The 18,086-nt window shown below is 47.9% G+C and overlaps 1 protein-coding gene across 3 annotated transcripts in view; it reads right to left on the bottom strand.

Moving 5' to 3' along the window:
- Positions 1-17,219, bottom strand: part of LOC108640066 (galactosylgalactosylxylosylprotein 3-beta-glucuronosyltransferase 1-like) — a 28,681-nt gene extending 11,462 nt beyond the window's left edge. Inside the window, exon 1 of one of the 3 annotated variants that reach the window (XM_018074760.2) lies at positions 17,138-17,219. The gene's annotated coding sequence lies outside the window, so the exon portion shown is untranslated. Of the gene's footprint in view, positions 1-3,636; positions 3,704-17,137 lie in introns of those variants that run through there. The other 2 variants (XM_018074761.2, XM_018074762.2) reach the window with 2 other exon arrangements.
- Between the last annotated feature and the right edge of the window lie 867 nt (positions 17,220-18,086).

Here is an 18,086-nt window from a genome sequence, read left to right as displayed (position 1 = left end):
CTTGCAATTACAAATGTCCCTGCAGTAGAGTCAGGCAGCCAGTGCTTTTTCCCTTTAATAAAAGGACTTAATTATACAGACACAGTTTCTATGCAGCAGGCCTGCCACTGCTGCAAACACAGGTTGCTTCTGGAGGGAAGGAGAGGAGGAGGCAGCAGTGGCAGCTGTGTTACCAAGAGAGCACAGAGGAGAGTGGATCAGAGTTAGAAGATTTTTTTAACGAATTCCCTTTCTAGTTCCTTCTCCTCCTCCCCCTTCCAGCCAGCCCTGTTCATGCTTCCCGAACACTGCAAACAAGTGGAGATGCTGTCTGTGTGTGCAACTCCCCTGGTGCTTTGTGCTCATTTATTTCTACATGCACCTCCTCTCTATTACTTTTCCAAAGCAGGCAATGCTGAACAAGTTAAGCCTTGCATAAAGCCCTGGGTAACTTGTGAACCTTGCAGAGGAGCTGACTTTAACCCCATTTTCAAAAAATATCTCTTGGAATACTTTATTTTGTCTTTAAAATGGTGCCTTTTCTCCCCCACTTTCTCCCCCTGTATCCATCATGCTTGTGCTCTTCTTTGTTGCTTTACATCTTTCACCCGCCTTATCTCAATCCTTAAGAGTCTCTTTTCTTACCTCTTTCCAGGACTGAAGGAATCCCTGGCTTACTAATAATTTTAGCCTTTGTCTTCTATCCTTCCCCACACAAAGGCCCTTTGCATTCTCTTAATGTCCACCCTGCATAGAATATTTCCCACAAAGTGGTCCATTAAAGCATCAGCCTATCCTTTTGAAAACACAGTATCAGAACCCAGTCACATTTCAATGCCTCTGAATAGCCTGATGATGGCCCCAGTGGGGCTTACAGAGGTTTACTGCACATATTTTTACCTACTTTTTATAATTAAAAACAAAGTCTCCTAAGTGGTTCAGATTAATTGCATGCCTGCTGGCAAGCATTACTGTGTGTATTCTTGGCACAACCAGCTACCTTCCTTCTGCCTTAAACTCTTTCAGAGTAGATCCTATTAAATGAGATTGAAGATCAGAAGAAAATTTTGTGATCATCTAAACCCATCTCCAGCGATCATCCGGTAATTCCTGGGTTTAAGCTGTAGAGGGCAGGGACTATCCCTTAATGTGCTTGTACAGTCCGGCACTGATCCTAACAGGAGCCTTTGGATGTGCTCGCAATACAAATATTATTGATTGTACTCTCTTGCTGGCACTTCTCCTCCCTTGCTATTTCTCCTGTCCTGCCTATTCCCCTTTCTCTTTCCTTTTCTTTTTTTTCCCTTGTGTCTCCTGCAGCCCTTGTTTGTGTTACACACCCTTAACAACATTAGCTGGATGTTTGATGGATGCCTTCAATATGCTGCCTGTAGCCTTCTTGAGCTGTTTTCCAATTACACATCCCTCTTCTTAATTTCATCCATCAATCTTCTGTTCTCCATTAAAAAATAAACAAACACACACACAGAGCACAAAACTGAGCATGATAGGGACAAAATGTTTCTTGTACTGCTTTTGTTTCATGCTGCTTTGTCAGACTTCTCAGTTCCTGAGATACCACACCATTCAGTCTCCGTTTAGGCTCATGTGCTGATGCGGGGGGCCTTAATCTGAAAGGATTCAGGAGAAGAGAACCAGAGAAGCACACAGTGGGAAGAGCCAAATGACCCAGACTGATACTGAAGAGAAGTAAGATCTGGCCGAGGTTCAGAGCATTGCATGTGACCAGTCCCTTCATCTGCTGTTGACTAATTACCAACAATTTGTTACAGGCAGGATAGCCCAGATGTTGAGAGAGGGATAAAGTTTCCAGGCTGGAGAACAACCCAGGCAGTGATTTTCTCCCTGAACTGCAGAGGAGTTTGAAAGGACATGCTGAGCGAATGGCAGAGAAAGGTGAAAGTTAGGGAGAGACCCAGCTGACTGGAGATTATCAGGCTGACATATGAGTTCAGGTGCCTGCAATTTTCCTACAGCCATGTTGAAAAGCTGCTCAATTTACATCCTCCTTTATACCTCAGAAATTATTAGTCACATGGGTTTTGGTAGTTCTGTTCTGAGGTTTTGGTTCTGCCCTCCACCTCCTTATCCGGAATAGGAACGACACCTTTTGAAAAGTTTGGGCTGCAAGAAAGGTGATTTTGCAGCCTCTGGTTCAGGGCAGCCAGTCTGCCTGAGCCAGGCTTAGAAGACCCTGAATGCTTAACCAGCCCCAGGACTGTACAGCTATAGTTGGAGACACAGGCTGTAAAGATCATTATCTTCCCAGAGGGACAAATTTCACGGTTCAAAGTGTCCCCTGGGAACATCCCGCCATCCAGTGTAGAGATTTTCTAGGCAAGCACTCAAAGCAAACTAGTCTCAGCTAACAGAGCCAAAAGTTTCAAGAAATACTCGCTTATCTCGGTTTGTACCATGTTTGCAAGCCTACCATTCTGTGCATACCCTGGGAGGAGAGGGGCGTGGAGAGGGGAGGAGAGAGGAGTGTGAGGGGCAGAACTGGAGCAGAGCTGCAGGTAGATGCAAATGACTCTTAATTTCATGCACTAAAACTGTCAGCAGGATTTTTGGTTTGTTTTGCCTGCATTTTGCTGCCTCTCTCCATCAGCCCCTAGCCACCTTGAGGAAGTCCATGCAGATTTCATGAGATCCCTAACTCCCGGTGTGGGAGATGTGATGCTGAAGGCAGAGCAGGGAGCTTTCAATTATTGATGAGAGCGACCTCTCTTTAAACAAGGAATGCATAATTCATGACAGCGCCGGTATTTGTGGTGAGCAGCACCGGCTCAGTCTCTGCTTTGCCGAAATGCACAGGAAGCTGCTGTCCCCTCTCCCCCCATTCCCTCGGGCCCATCAGAGCCCTCAGCCGAAACTACAATAGTGTTTAAAATCGAGACAGGCCAAGATGCTGCAGCGCTTCCCCTCACCAGGCAGCTGCCTGCCTGTTTCAGATGTGCTTGATAAAGTGGGAGGATGGATTCAAGGAACCACAGAAGTGGGTGGAATGGGTTATTGCTCTGGAATAAGCAAGGGTAATTACTGTGCAAACACAGCCACACAGGACATTTCTCAGTAGTGAGACTCCTCTGACCCCAAGACAGATATGCAGGAATAGCATCATTGTAGGACAGAAAGGATGGGCTAGATCTAAAGGACAGTGCCCGAGGATACACGGTCAGCTGTATTTTTTGTGGGGGTGGGAAAGAGAAGGGGAAAATGAAAATTTGGTTTTCTACTCAGTAAATAGCAATTTCTCCCCTAAACTCTGATGGAACTGGGTGGCTGAAAAACAAAGGGAAAAAAAAAAGAAGGAAGAGTATTTTTTTCCAGGAAGGGAAATGTTAATTATGGAATCATGGATTGTTTTGGATTGAGCAGCATTTGTGCATCTGAAAGATGTATTAATGTCTGTTTTGAAAGGTCATAGAATCATAGAATAATTGAAGGATATGGGTTGGAAGGGACCTTCAAGATCATCTAATGGGCAGGGACACCTTCTACTAGACCAGGTTGCTTAAAGCTGCATCCAACTTGGCCTTGTACACTTTCAGGGATGGGGCGGCCACAAGCTCTCTGTGCTGGTGTCTCTCTACCCTTAAAGTGAAGAATGCTCTCTAATATCTAATCTACACCTACCCTCTTTCAGTTTGAAGCCATTTCCCCTTGTCCTATCAGTACACACCCTTATAAAAAGTCCCTCTCCAGCTCTCTTGTAGCCCCTTTTAGGTACCAGAAGGTGCTTTAAGGTCTTCCTGGAGCCTTCTCTTCTCCAGGCTGAACAATCTCAATTCTTTCAGCATGACTTCATAGGAGAGGTGCATGGAACAGGGAAGAGAAAGGCTCTCTCCTAAACTACAACTGGGATCTTGACCTCCCAGTAGTACAGGCAATGCAGGAGACTGTGGTTCTCTCTGAAGATGGAAGAATATTCTTCTGCTAGGGGTTTTAATCCTCCCTTTGCTGCAGACCTTGTGAATGCCTTCAGGCAAGTGACACCTGCCATCTGAATGAGGTGAGTACTTCTCTACCACTTGTGGGGACAGAGGGCAAGGGAAAATTAACTGAGTCCCCTGGAGAGACAAAAATCAGAGAACTACAAATAATAACACAATACAGGGAAGGATGGCCAGGTCCTTCCCCAGGGCAGGAAGAGCAGAACTATCAGCAGCTGTGGGGTTTCAAGGCTCAGCCCCATCTATACTCTGTCCCTTGGTGAGCAGGCTCCTGTGGGGACAACTTCCCCAGGAAGTGAGTCACTCCCAGCGAAACAGCTGCCCTTCCCAAGTTCCTTTGCCTTTTCCTCAGATGCAAAGAAAGGATTCATCCTCTCCCTGCCAGCTCTGATCTCTTCACCCTATGGGAGCACAGTTACTTCAGCCCAGAAACCAGACTTGTCCTTGGGGAATACACTATGCACACCCCCCCATCCCTCCACTGCCCACATGAACCCAAGTCAGGAATCTTCCTCCAGTCTTGGTCCATAAACAGCTTGGCATGGTGCCTTTCCCAAAAGCATCCTTATCCCAGACATGTGGCTTGCGTGGGGGAGCACAGACTGGAGGAGGGTGATGCTTTATACAGGGCTTTGTTCCAATTTAAAAAAAAAAGAAAGGCTCAAAAACCTCAACAGAAAACAAAAAGGAAACTTTAACGAAGCTAATTAAATCTGCTGGCTATGTCCCATGGGAACCAATACCTTAGAGACAGCACGTGGCTCAGCCTGCTATCCCCAGGTAGATCAAGGGTATCCAGGCACTATCTGGGCTATCAGCAGGAATGGAGATAACCCAGTTCGGATAAACGCTAGACCTTGAACTTGGCTGCAAAACTCATCCTCACAGGGAGCCTTCCGGAGCCTGAAAAAGGAGGTCTAAACCAGGCTACTTTTAATCAGCTGAGACCCAAACGTCCTTCATGATCGACCCATGCAACCTGTCACTGCCTTCCTGCCCCCTGAGCATTGGCAAGGGTGGGCTGTGACTCTGAGGGACACAGCCCTCTGCCCCATCACAATTTCCCTGCACTGCAGAGCCGTAATCCAGGGATGCCAGAAATACCTGGAGAAAGATTAGCAACTCAGGCCTAAAGAGAAGCAGGTGGTACCAGATGTCTCCAGAGAAAGCTAGCTGTCTCCTGAGAGACCTCTAAGCTTGGAGTTATCCTCTCTTGAAAGGAAAGTCGGGGGCTTATTCAAACGTCAGCTTCTCTCCCCTGCTGCTGAGCTCTGGCAGAACTGAAGTCCTTTTCAGACGCTGATGACTATTACAGAATAATCATTCCAAACATATCAGCATGAATCAGCCCAATATCTGCATTAGCCAACAAAAAAAGGGCTTTTTTCTTTTTCTTTTTTTCCAAGGAGGCAAAATAATTCTAAGGAAGCAAAAACAATAGCGGATTGTTCCAAAGTTTCTGTATATTTCATTCAGATCTTTCCCTACTGAGTTAACAGCTGATGCCTGTTCAGCAGGAGTGGGAGCTGTCATTTTACAGATTTCTTACAAAAGCAGAAAGGAAAAACCCATAGTATTTCCTTCCAGAACATTTTCAAAGATGGAGAGGAATTACTTTATCAGAGAAAAAGGCATTAGGCATTATTTGATGGATAATTATATTCCACAGGTGCTTGTTTTGGGAGGAAAAAAATCATGTTGATCACAAAGCTCCTTCTAAAGATATGAGGCCCAAAGGCCAATGCTGTTCCTGTGGTAGCAGCCAGGATGCAGAGACAGGCTTTGATCTTAGCTATGTGTCAATATGACATCAAATGCAGACCTCCAGAGGAACATGCTATCACTAATGCACACCCTTGATTGATTTAGACAGCTTGTTTTCCTCCTGCTTTCAAAGGCAATGTTGAAATGCTCTCCCCTGCTGGACTTCCTGGTTAGCCCTAAGGAGGTCAAAAGAAAGCAAAGGAGAAGCTGCTCTGGCTGAATTCAGAGTGCAAATGAGTGAAACAGCGATTATGCTGTTTAAAATATCAATGTAGCTGAATATGTTCCCAAACTGAACATGTGAGTGCAATGCAAAGGTAAGAATCCCAAGCTGAATATGTGAGTGCAATGCAAAGGTAAGAATCCCCCCGAGTTTTTATTTGAGAGTGCTGGCTGAGTTATGTGATCAATAAAACCACCAAGAAAACAGCAAATTTGTGTGGAATGTTTTTGTGGGTGGCCGCTCCATATAGATTAGCACAGAGAGGACACTGACCAGCCCCGATGAGTTGCTACCACATCACGCAGTTGTTAGTTGTGTGAGAAGTAAAAAGAGGAGAAACATCACTTTGGTCTCCCTGATGGACATTTTTGCCGTTGCAGTTCTCTGAACGGTGTGAAATACACTTGCTTTGTAACTAGCTGAGATGGTCCAAAATGCTAATTCTGATTTCTTCCTCCAAATAAATAATCAGCACTCACTAGATTTGCCACTTGCTGCACGGCATCCGAGCATCATGCAGACATTTTTATAAACAAATGTAGAATGGAGAAATAAATTGGCACCTAGAGAATTGTCTTTTGCAATAGATATATGTTATGGTCCGCTGCTTGACTTGTACCTTCAATGCCACAGCTGATCTGTGTAGCTTGGGCTCGATTAAAAGAAACAGTAAAATGAAAATTAGAGTCAGAAAACAGTGTTTATTTTTCTGCCTTCTGTATGTGAAATAAAAAGAGAAGACTGCGAAGGAAAGAAGGGACAGGAAGGTGATGGCCAGTGTCCTGTTGTGGCTGCCCTGCTGTCCTTCCCTGTCCTATCAGGGAAGCTGTTGACTCTGGACTACAGGCAGGTCACATCTGAATTAGGTGCCAAGGTATCAAGAAACCCATATGCAATTCCCACCTCCTGGGAATGCCACGGGAGCAGTTAGCACAGTAGTTGAAATATCTAACTTGGACACTGGCAGCAGCTGCCAGAAGATATTGAAATAAGTTTTATTTTGTAGAAAAGGTAAGCAGTGGATCCATTTGGGTGAACAGATGGAGCTGAAGAGTAGCAAAAGTCAGTGCCCCTTTCTGACAAAAATCCAAGCCTACTAGAAAAAAAAGATGTAGGTTTTGGTTTCTGCTTTTCCATGTCTTGCACTGTGAAAATGGAAGAGTGTGTTGGGAAGGCAGGGAAGGCTGTGAGGGCAGACGAGCTCTCAGAACAAGAGACAAACTCTGATCTCTCCCTTAGAGTGCATAGGGTTGCCATAGGGCTTGCTTGTACAGGGCTTGCTCTCTGCCACGCTCCTTAATTGCACCTGAAAGCAGACAGGTCTAAGAGTCATCTTTACACACAGTGTTTGCGAACCTTCCCTTGAGAGGGAGGTCAGCCTATGCTGTATTGTACTTGTGGGCTTACCTGTGAAATTGTGTGCTTCAGGCTGATCGAGACCTGGATGTATAAGTGGGTGATGCTTCCCTCCAACCTGGTAAGTTGCCTGCTCTGTCTGTTTCTTGAGTTTGAAGTATCATATTTGCAGAAATACAAGCAAGAAAATCTGGGAGATGCCTCTCCCCAGCTCTTACACCTCTGCAGTCAAGGTTTCTGGGCTGTGCTGTCCTTCCTACCTTCCTTCCACATTCATGGGCTGCCAGTTGGCCTTGGACAGAATAACTCATGAATAGATACTTCTGGTTGGAAAGGAAAGATGAACTAGGCTTTTTTTGGACCCTCCTCTGCACTTTGAGAGCCCTTGGAGCTCACTTCAAAGGCAGATCAGGTTGGCCTGAAACATCAGGTCAAAGAATGGTTTCTTGTTAAAATTAAAAGTGGGCCGCTGCTGTAAATCTGAGAGGTGGATCTGAATCTGTCCTGATTCTGGGGGTGAATCTGGCTCTCTCCTTGTGTTACAGGGAGGAAAGGTTACTCTGGTTATCAAAAAACTGTGTGCCTTGGATCAGGGTGTAGTCTCCCCAAACACAGAGATGCTGGTAAAAGTGGCAGCTGCAAAAGTAGAAATTGGATCTCTGGAAACTCAGAAATGCCTTAAAACAAGGGGCCAATTTGTCTTTACTAGACAATGAACTCCTTTCCCCGGAGCACGTTTCTGGTTGCTTTTCACAGATTTTGTCCTGAACTAGATTCCGTATATTAAGTGACTGTTAACAACCTTTTTTCTCTGTCTGTAGGAAAGTCTCCTTCAACTTATCAGCTCTTTCCCAGCAGAGCAATGCTGGGTGTTACCCAAACTGGGCTAAACTTAGGATGGTGTTACTAAGGTTGCTCCCACCCACATCCTTCCCAAACCCCTGCAAGTGTGTACACACCCTGCATCTTTGGCTGGTGCCTGGTGTGCTGGTCTTCTGTCGACAGTGGTCTTGTGTGTCCTCAGCGTGACAGTCACCTTGGTATTTCTGAGCTACAGCAGCACAAGATCAAAAGCAGTTCTTTGTGAGGATGTTTCTGGAAGTCAAGAAGTCAGGTGAGGCATTCCTAGCTTTACACATGCATATGTGAACTACCTCTATCCCTTACCAGCTCCACAAAAAATAACTCTGAAGGACCAGCAACACTTCCTAGACAGAGGAAACATCGAAAAACCTCTTGAGAAGGAAGAAGGAAGAAACTGGACTTCTGCTCCTGCTGCTGTAACTAATTTGTAGGCCATCTGTGTTTGTCCTGATGCTCAGGTCAGGACCCATATTGGTGTTAGGAAAGAAATACTTAGCATCAGAGTTTATCACTCCGGTAAGTGTGTTGCAGAAGGGAGCATAAAGAAGCAGAAATCCTGCTTAGTGATTATTTTGCACCAGTGTTAAACAGTTCCAGGACTTGGTTTGACTTCCAGGGAGCTACAATCCAAGCGTGGCTTTGACTTGATGTACTATGAACAAAACTTGCTGGGATGGCAGCTTATCTACCACTGAATGGGAGCTGGTGTTGACAGGAGAACCACGTGTCCTCTGCAGCACCTCCAGAAGAGAGTACTATGTGGGATGAAGGGTGCAGAATTTGTCTAACAGACTAACGTGACTGGGAGGGCAAGTGGGGAGACTGGTCATGGTACAGAACAATATAGGATTTGTTCTCAAGCGGGTGACAAGAGACTTCATGCATGATGACTCTTGGAGGTGGAAAGAGCAATTTTAAATTATCCTTTCCCAAAGATTTGTAAACTATTGGTGTAAACTATATTCACCCCCAAAAGTCTTCTTAACACAGAGGTCAGCGGTAATGGTCTTAGCAAAGTGTTTACCAATGTCCTCTGACTTCCCTTGTAATGGAGCTGCTGATGCATATCAAGCAATAAGAGATCTGTTGTGTTTTTCTTAATGCTCCAAGAATCTTATTCTAACATGGAAGTTAGAAACTTCACTTCTGCTGTAAAGAAAGCTCCCGTTATAATTTGAAAACATGCAGCCAACCATTGTAGACTTGAGGAAAACAGGAAACAGCATAAGAGTTGCTAACCAGGATGGAAAACACACTGGGATCACTGGAGGAGCTGTGGAGAAGACTATGGTCTGATACAGTGCAAGAGGTGCTAGTATCCCACAGTGGAGGACAGAGGTGTGAGTGAAGGAAGAGCAGGGGACTGGACTGAAGAAGACACCTGAAATATCTAATATTTTACAAAACAGAGGCTGTAAGATGTTGACAGGAGCAGGATGGAGGATGTGGTTTCAAGAGAAAAAACAAAACAAAAGAAAAAAACAGGATGGGGGAACAGTGTTGGCCAGGCTGAGATCTGCCACTTAATAGCACTTGACAAAATGCAAATAATTTCTCCTTCCAAAAGATCTACCAGGAGATGCCTCAGCTATCTGGGGTCAGTGGTTAATACTCCTACCTCCTTTCCTATTGCTCCACCAAAATGAGGAGCTGGCACACGTCTGAGGGAGGAAAGAAGCTTGCTGCAGACCTTGAAGCAGTAGGATTTGCCAGCTTGCCTCTGACTGCCCAGCACAGCCCTGAGATACAGCTCAGCCCTGCTCGTGTTTGACTTCAGCAGATGCTGCCTGTGGGCTTTGTAGAGGTGCACAGGGATAATCATGATTTGGTTTCTGTTTGCTTGCTAATTTCAGCCCCTGCTGTGAGATTTGGATGTTTCTGAGGATTCTATATTAGCTTTAATGATTAAAAAATTATTTCAATGCTTAGTAAAGAAGATGCATGATCTATCATTGAAGCCGCTTAGCAACAGGACTCATTAAGACACATATTAGTACAGAAAGATACCCTTGCCCCAGCGTCCTCTTGGAATGACTATCCACTCATATAAACAAGATAAAGGTCTTTGCTGGCCTCCTCCAAGGCCAGAGGATAAAGCAGTCAACTGTGAAACAAGATTTCTTGGTTCTTTTTCTGGCTTCAACTATGCGTCAGTTTGTGGATCTGGGCAAATCGTTTCACCTGCTTCAGTGCCTCAGTTCCCCCACAGGTAAGATAAGCACAACAATGTATAAGCACTCTGGGGAAATGACTTTCAAGTGCCTCAGCTCATTAGAGAAAAAACAAACCTTGTAGTGAATAAAAACTGTCTCAGCCCCTTGACGGTAGTTTGTACTAACCGCATGGTTTGCATTGCCCTCCTGAAGCCCCACATACACTCAGCTAATTACAGGGCAGAAAAAAAATCTTCTCCTAGCCCCTTACCACCTGATGGTAGGCAAGTATAGACGTTAAAACTTGTTATTGGGCTCAAAAGAATTAATTTTAGACAAAGCATTTCTGGTTACCCTTCAAGGAGAAAAAGGGTCTGCTACTTCTGGGGCAGGCTCCAATTTTGCTTGCAGGAATACTGTTAAATACCATGTCAGAGAGGAGAACAGTAATACTTTGTGTGCTTTATTCCCAGAGTAATTCAATGAATCTCTCAGGCAGCAACATTCTCCTTACAAAGAGCAAATGAATCAGGGTGGAGGAAGCAGGTGTAAGAGTGGACATTTCAGTCCACAGTATAAAAGCTGAGGCATTCCTGGCTCTTGGACTTGCATGCAGGACACTGAACTTGATACCTGGATGTACAAGCCTTGGTTGCACCTTACTGTGGGGTAGAGGTAAGGGAAGTATAGATGAAAGGAAGGTGAGGGAAGAAAAATGGGTGTAGGTGAGATACTAAGGTGCGACTGAAAGTGGTTCCTGAGGGAAGGAGAGGGAACAGGAGAAGAAATGAGGTTAATGGGAATGAGAAAGTAGGAGAAAGGAGGAGGAGGAATGAACAAGAGTGAGGGTGAGGGAGCAGGAGATCGAGTGGGACAGCAAGCAAGAGGCACAGTCAAATCATCTGAGCTCTCTCTGAAGAGATTGCCTATTTTGTTTCTACTTTTTTTTTTTGTGTGTGATCTTGCCTTAAAATTGCAGGAATGTGGCGGCACAGCACTGGCTCTCTGATTTATTAATTCCATCCCGTCCCACCAGCCCATAAAACAAAAGCATCTGTGTTTGCTCAAGAGAAAACCATGAAGGGCCTCATTCACGTCAGAGGTGGAGAGAGAAGCTGGCAGATACAGGAAATCATCGTCCCCTCCTTCTTTTTCACCTTTGTGTGGATCTGGGCTGGGGGAAGGGCTTCAGGAGGGAAGGATCCAGGGGGTGAGGTATCAGCAGGGAGAAAGCTAAGTTCACCCTGGCAATCTGTGCTGGAGAAAATGGAGGGGAGGACACAATGAATGCAATAGACTGGACCACCTCCACTGAGGAAGGCATCCCAGCACTGCAGAGAGGACAAGATCCCTTGCTGCCACCCAGGCTCACTCAGCACTGGTCTCTGACATAGCACTTGGTGCAGTATCACCCCAGTGAATGTCAGTCCTATTGCTGTGGTCACAGCCAGGGCTTTCATGAAGCCCAGCATTGCTGCCTGTCCCATAACTATGGATGTAACCATAATAATAAATTAAATCTACAGTCATAAGAGAAATACCCCTTTACAGCTGTTTTTAGAATGGTTTCAGAATGAGAGAGGGTCAGGGCAAGATGAATATTAAAGTACCTTACTTTAACTACTGGGGCATGAAGGGGGAGAGGAGCCAGCAACCTCTGCTTCTGTCAGGAAAGGATCACCTGTGCTGTTTCTATCAAGAAGTACTGAGAGATTTTTGTTGGACATAGAGGACCTTGCTAAAACCACATCTCTACCCCTGCCCTTAAACACAGTGTCTTTAGGAGCCAGGCTGCCCTGCAATGCCACATGGGGAGCATAGTCTCAGGGGAGGCAGAGTCTGCAAGGTACTGTTGCCTGCCTTGCTCTTGGCTTTTTCTCCAAGTTCTCCCATACAAGGATTGTCGAGGAGCAATCCCGCTTTGCTTAGCAAATCACAGTTCCCACGTGCCCTGTACTCCCACACACAGACCCACCGTGAACTTACAGAACTGCTGCTCTAAAATCTTTTATCCAGAGCTGAGATTGCCCAACTGCTAACCCTGTTCAGCTCCAAGTAATCCCAGCACTTGCTCTCTAGAGCCAACAGAGGTTGGCTGTACTGGGAATAAATGCCCTTGCTCTCCTTGCCAGGAGGTAACATCCAAAGAATAGAACAATACCATTTCCTTTTGAAACAGCGTTATTGATAGACTAGCACCACACAAAGTTGCCAGGATGCTTCCAATCTGTTAAAATCCATAACACAGGCAAGGGATGTGGCAACGTAAGCACCACTGGACCAGCTCAAGTCTCATCAGAACTTAGTGTGAACCTGTTTTAGGTGACAAACCCAAACCTATGAGAGCTAAGTGTCAGCACACAGGCTGGAAAACACGTATTTTTTGCTTCTGCCTGGAAATTAAAATATGCTCCAGTGATCTTCACTTGAACATGTCTCTATCCTTTTGTCCTTTGTCTCTCACATTGATCAATATTGTGGGTTTTAGAAGATATAAAAAATCCTATGCTCGGCAACTGTGAGGGGTTGAAGCCTGAAGATTTAGATCTATTTCAAATGGACTGACCTGTCCAGTGACAAATGATCTACTATCCATCAAAATGTCTCCTCTTTTTCTTAATCCTGCACTCAGCACCAGAAGCATCTTGTAGCAGCGAGTTCCTTATGTCACTATCACAGCAGGGGAAAAAAACGTACTTTTATCATCAAATTGCTACCTTTCACATTTTCCTGGATGCACTCCAGTTCCTTTACTGAGAAAAGCCATATAAAGAAGCATTCATTCTCCCTCTTCCATGTTGTTGATTGCTTTGTTTTTCACCTCAATATCCCTTGTTAACTGTGTCTCTGAGCTAACCAACCCCATTTTAAGGAATGTCTCTATGTGCATTAGGCACTAGTGGGTTTAGCTGATAGAAGTAGGGATGAGCAGCAAACAAAATCTGAAGGCCCCTGTGCTGGAGCTGTAGATCCCAGTTCTGTGTCTCAGTCCCGGGAAGCTGTGCCTCCTGAGGAAACTTGGCTCACGTTTTATAAATTTGAGGAATTTGCAAAGTGCACTGTTTTCAACTCAGGGAGAAGGATCTCAGACAGCCCCCCACACTGCATGGTGGAGTAAGCCAACAAGGCAGTTGATTGAACACTTGGGAACATTGGCAAAGTAGATAAATTCAAGCTTTTAAGGAAAGACCTTCGGGAGCACTAATGTCACATGAGAGCAAACTAGAAGAGACTTCAAGCTCTTAATTATGAGCCTGCACAGCCTAAAACAGCATGAAAGATTAAAGGACCAAGTTTCTATAAGTGTGCTGACCATGGATCAAGGCACAGTTTGGAGACACACCCCAACCTGAAGGAATCAGTGGGGTCTGACCAGTGTCCCTGTCGAAGAGCGGGCTTTAGGCAGTTCTGCCTGCACCCAAGAGGAGGGTGCTGACAGCCACAAGTCTCATTGTGCCCTGTATTTATTAGTCTTTTGTAATATTCATTGGTTTTAAATCACAGTCCTGTCAGCCTGAGCTTCTTCCCAGCAAGTGCTTCTCAGAGTTGCAGGGGCCTCGCCTGGGAGACAGATGATCTGGGTCTGTCTCAGCTCTGACGTGATGAGCTGCAGTGTCTCCCTTGTAAAGTGGGGGTAGTCATCCTGACAAACAGCTCTGTATGTGGGCAGGGAGTGCTCTTAATCACATATGTGGAGTACTTTCAGATCTCGGGATGGGAAGTGGTGCAGAAAAGCATAATGCTTATTATTAGGCAGAAAGGCCAGAAGCAAAAAGGGCAGAGAGATCCTAGACTTCTCCAGGGCCCTGGAGGTGTGTGGGACCTGAATTCCAGTCTGGTTTATTACATCCCTTTTAGGCTTCTTCTTTTATTAGGAACAATTAGATACAAAGAGGAAGGGGACAGATATCATCTTTCCTGTGTACATCCTGCAGAATAATTGCAGAGCTTTCCCAGAGCAATTTTCCATGCTTAGTAAAGGGCATCTTTGGAGCCTATCAAATGTCTCATCCCTTGTAGGCACACATATGAAGGCTCGCAGCATACGTCTTTATTGCTCCCAAATATTGGGAATAGGAAAGACAACTGAGAGAGCTGAAGAGGAGGAAGAAGAGGCTTTGGAAGTAGTTCCTGGAAATGGATGGGGTTGTGGGGTGGCTTCTGATGGCTGGGACAGCAACATTGCCTCCTGAGGCATTGGTGAGAAGCTGGAGGTGACTGTGCCTGCAGCACCAGCACCCTGAGGGAGAGGGGCAGCAGAGGCTGGAGCTATGAAGGCACTGAGAAACATGAGGATGTGCAGGGCACTGCCACTGGCAGGTGACTACTGTGGTGAAGAGGGGAGGAAAGCTATCCAGGGGTACGGCTGGAGTGAATGCAATCCAGGCTCCTGCCAGCAAGCTGTCAGCTAGGTATGACTTTGCTCTCAGACACTAGGGACATCTCCTGGCCTGCTGCTGAAGCAGAGGGAAGTTCCCTGCCAAAAAGCACCTCTACCAATGCTTCATAAGCAAGAAGAAAGGACGCTGGCTACATAGGAGACATAGCCTTGAGCTGTCCAGTATGACCTCGGACACTCTGAAGGGAAGATGGCATTAGAGGACATAGGCAATAGTCACAAAGACATTCCCAAACCGTGGAAAGAATATGAATTTAAGGGCTGTACATTGTGAAAGTGTTTTATCTCTTGTGTACATTTAGCTGCTCTATAGCTCTGTACAGCTCCCTAGGCAACAGTCTTCCCAAATGACACTGTAACAAAGCCCAAAGGTGCGGGAGCTTTTCTCGTTAAAACCCTTTCCGTGGGAGCAAGTGTCCTCAGCCCAACTGCTTTGCTTTCTATCCCATGGCTGCTAAAATGTCTTGCAAATCGAACTGAGGCATTTGGCTATAGAGGTGGCTGTATCTCAGCTGTGCTCTGTGTCGGCTGATTGAATTGCTTTGGGATTGCAAGGGTGCCTAGATGATTTTTCAGTTATTATTATTATTATTGTTACTACACTGAAAATGCCAAAGAAGCCAAGAGCTTTAATTTGATCTCATCTATTCCTGAAACACCCGATACGACAAGTTAGCTGCTCAGCACATCTACCTCTGCACATTAACTGCCCTGCAGAGCCTTAATTCAGTGCAGACTGAAGTGCTCTGAAAGCAACACCAAAGTCGCTCCTGGAAGATAGGGAGGGCAGGAATCACAGTCAGTGAGCTCCTGGCCTCACACCAGGCAGACACAGCGTGTGCTCAGCCACTGGCACTCACGCACGGTCTGTGTCCAAGGCATGCCTGCTAACAGAGAGCTTCCAGGAAACCATGGAGCAAGCACCAACCGAAAATCATCAAGCTCCCCACATCCTGCTTCAAGGCATCGAGAGAAGGGGATTGGCAGCATGCAGAGCTGCAAAAAGATGTGACACAGGGCGTCACACACAGCTCTGCCAGTGCCCCCCTCATGCCCGGTAACCCTCCCTATTACCTGAGACTGAGGTCCCCATAATCTTCTACCAAGGTATCTAATTTCAGAGAAACGATGGCCTCCCTTCTGTGAAGTTCCCATCCTGCTGTCTCTGTGCACCTGTCTCCCAACTTGTGATATGGTCCCTGTTCCTAGTCCTGTCTGAGGCTAGCAAGGTCAACGCCTTGCACTTCTGCTGGCTATCCAGGGATGCAAGGCGTAAACTCATTTTTCCCTTTTTGCACCAGACGAGATTTAAGGTGAAGCAGAGGTGAGTGACCAGACTTGTCTGTGAAGCCGCTGTTGCCTGTTACACTCTCTGCACATACGTGCTTTGCACAAGGAAACTGGGTCCAGGAAACGAGCTGAAAGCACCTGCAGAGGCTGCATCGCTCCCTCTCCTCCACTCACTCCTTGAGCTGTGCGGACTTCAAGTTGTTGGACAGGTATTTATTGCTTGTCATTACTGCTCTGCTATGGTGATGCTTGGTGCTGCCCCACTGATTCAAATACCCCTTCTCTCCAGATGCACAGAAATTGCCCCTTGGCAGTTTCCTCTAAAGAGTTACGGAGAAAACAGCTGCTTCTCTCCAGATTTGCAGCACCTTGAGGGGTTTCTCCCTGTCATGCACTAGCTGCTGAGCCTACCCCTGCTCTCCCCTGGCCTGAAGCTGGATGGGTGAGTCGCAGGAGTAGGATGCTGAAAAAAGTACTTTCCAACTCATCTAGCAACAGACCCCAAACTCTGCTCCAGAAAACCAGCAAGTGCATCCCTCGGCAGACACACGTGTGCCAGCTGGGGTGAAAAGGGCAGAGCCCTTCCCTGCCCTCCTTCTCTTGCCCTCTCCCAGTCCACCTCTCCAGAGCCCCTCACGGACATGTCCACTTGAATTCCGTTGCCACCGAGCCTGCCTGTGCCTGCACACAAACCCCTTCGCCCCTCTGTACTTTGGCTTCCCTGATATTTGTCACCAAGAGGAGCAATAAAACCTCTCCGGGAGCAGCGGCGTGTCCAGGACCCGCGTTTGGGTACCATCGCTCGGAGATCCCGGCGGCGAGATTCCCGGGTGGACGCACACCAGGAATGGGGGCATCTCCCCACAGCTGGAAAATTCCAGCCTGGGAGTGGGATGTCGCTCCTCTGGAAGGTGCCCGGGCCAAGGTGTGGGGAGACGCAAGGACAGGGGCTCCCCGTGAAGAGCGGAGCCGGTTCGGGCGCTGAGCAGGGAGGAAGTTCGGGAACCCCGCTGCCGGTCGCAGGGCAGAGCGCTCCTCCAGCGCCAAGCGCCAGCGGACCGCAAGGTCACCCCTGTATCCCCGGCGCTGCCCCCACCCCCAAAACCCCAATGCCGAGCGCGAGTCTCCCGCTTACCTGGCGAGATGGGTCGGTCACGGCGGAGATGCCGGGGCGCCGAGCGCGGGGCGGCACCGCGCCGGGGGCTGCCGGGGGAGCATCGCCCGCCGCCGGGCGGAGGCGTGTCCTCCCTGCGCCGCGGGAACTGGCACCGGGACCGGCACCGGGATGGCAGCCGGACCGGCCCGTCGGCGCTGCCGGCGGATGGCGGCGCCCGCCTTCAGACGGCGCCGGCGATGCGGCTACGGGCGGCGCGGGGCCGATTTTAAGGCCACCCCGCCGGGGGTGTGGGTGGAGCGCGAGGGCCGCCCCGCAGCGACTCCTGCGCGCCGCGCATCCCGCGGGGCCGCCTTAAGCGGGGAAGGGGCGAGAGCGGAGCCGGCGAGGGGGAAGGAGCGGAGAGGAGGGCACCAGAGCCGGGAAAAGCGGGGGAAGCGAGAGCGGGGCCGGCGGCCGGCCGCAGCGCTGCCCCCGCCGCCCGCAGCGGGGCCGGCACCCTGGGAGGGGGAGGGTTCCCTGACCCGGGCCCGGCCGCTGCTCTCCCCGCTGAAGGCGAGGGCTTGGGATTTTTTTTGTTCCTGTCGGAGAGATCGCTTTGCCGCCACCCGGGTGTTGGAGTGATTTCTCGCTCCGACTGCAGCAAGAAGGAGCCACCTGCCACGGCTACTGCCCGTGAGGGTTGGCTATCGATAAGGCAACCTAGAGGGCATAGCCCTACGCCAGGGACCACTGGGCTTCTGCGATTTGGTCTCCTCACTTGCTGCTTGATGGCGCACATCGCCGCTGCGTGCCTCAGTTTCCCTGAGGTGGGCAAGAGTGCTGGTACAACCACTTCCCACTGCAGCAGCTGCTGGACCATTTCTTGCTCCGGCCACATGAAGAGACACATCCAACGCTTTGTCTGGCAGCCTCTGACTCGGAGCAGGTTATGTGGCTGCAGAGGACGGTCCCACTTCAGTCTTCCCCT

This window comes from Manacus vitellinus, unplaced genomic scaffold, assembly GCF_001715985.3.
Source record: "Manacus vitellinus isolate BGI_N305 unplaced genomic scaffold, ASM171598v3 scaffold_28_pilon, whole genome shotgun sequence".
In the NCBI taxonomy this organism is placed as follows: Eukaryota; Metazoa; Chordata; class Aves; order Passeriformes; family Pipridae; genus Manacus; species Manacus vitellinus.
This window is presented reverse-complemented; position numbering and strand designations above follow the sequence as displayed.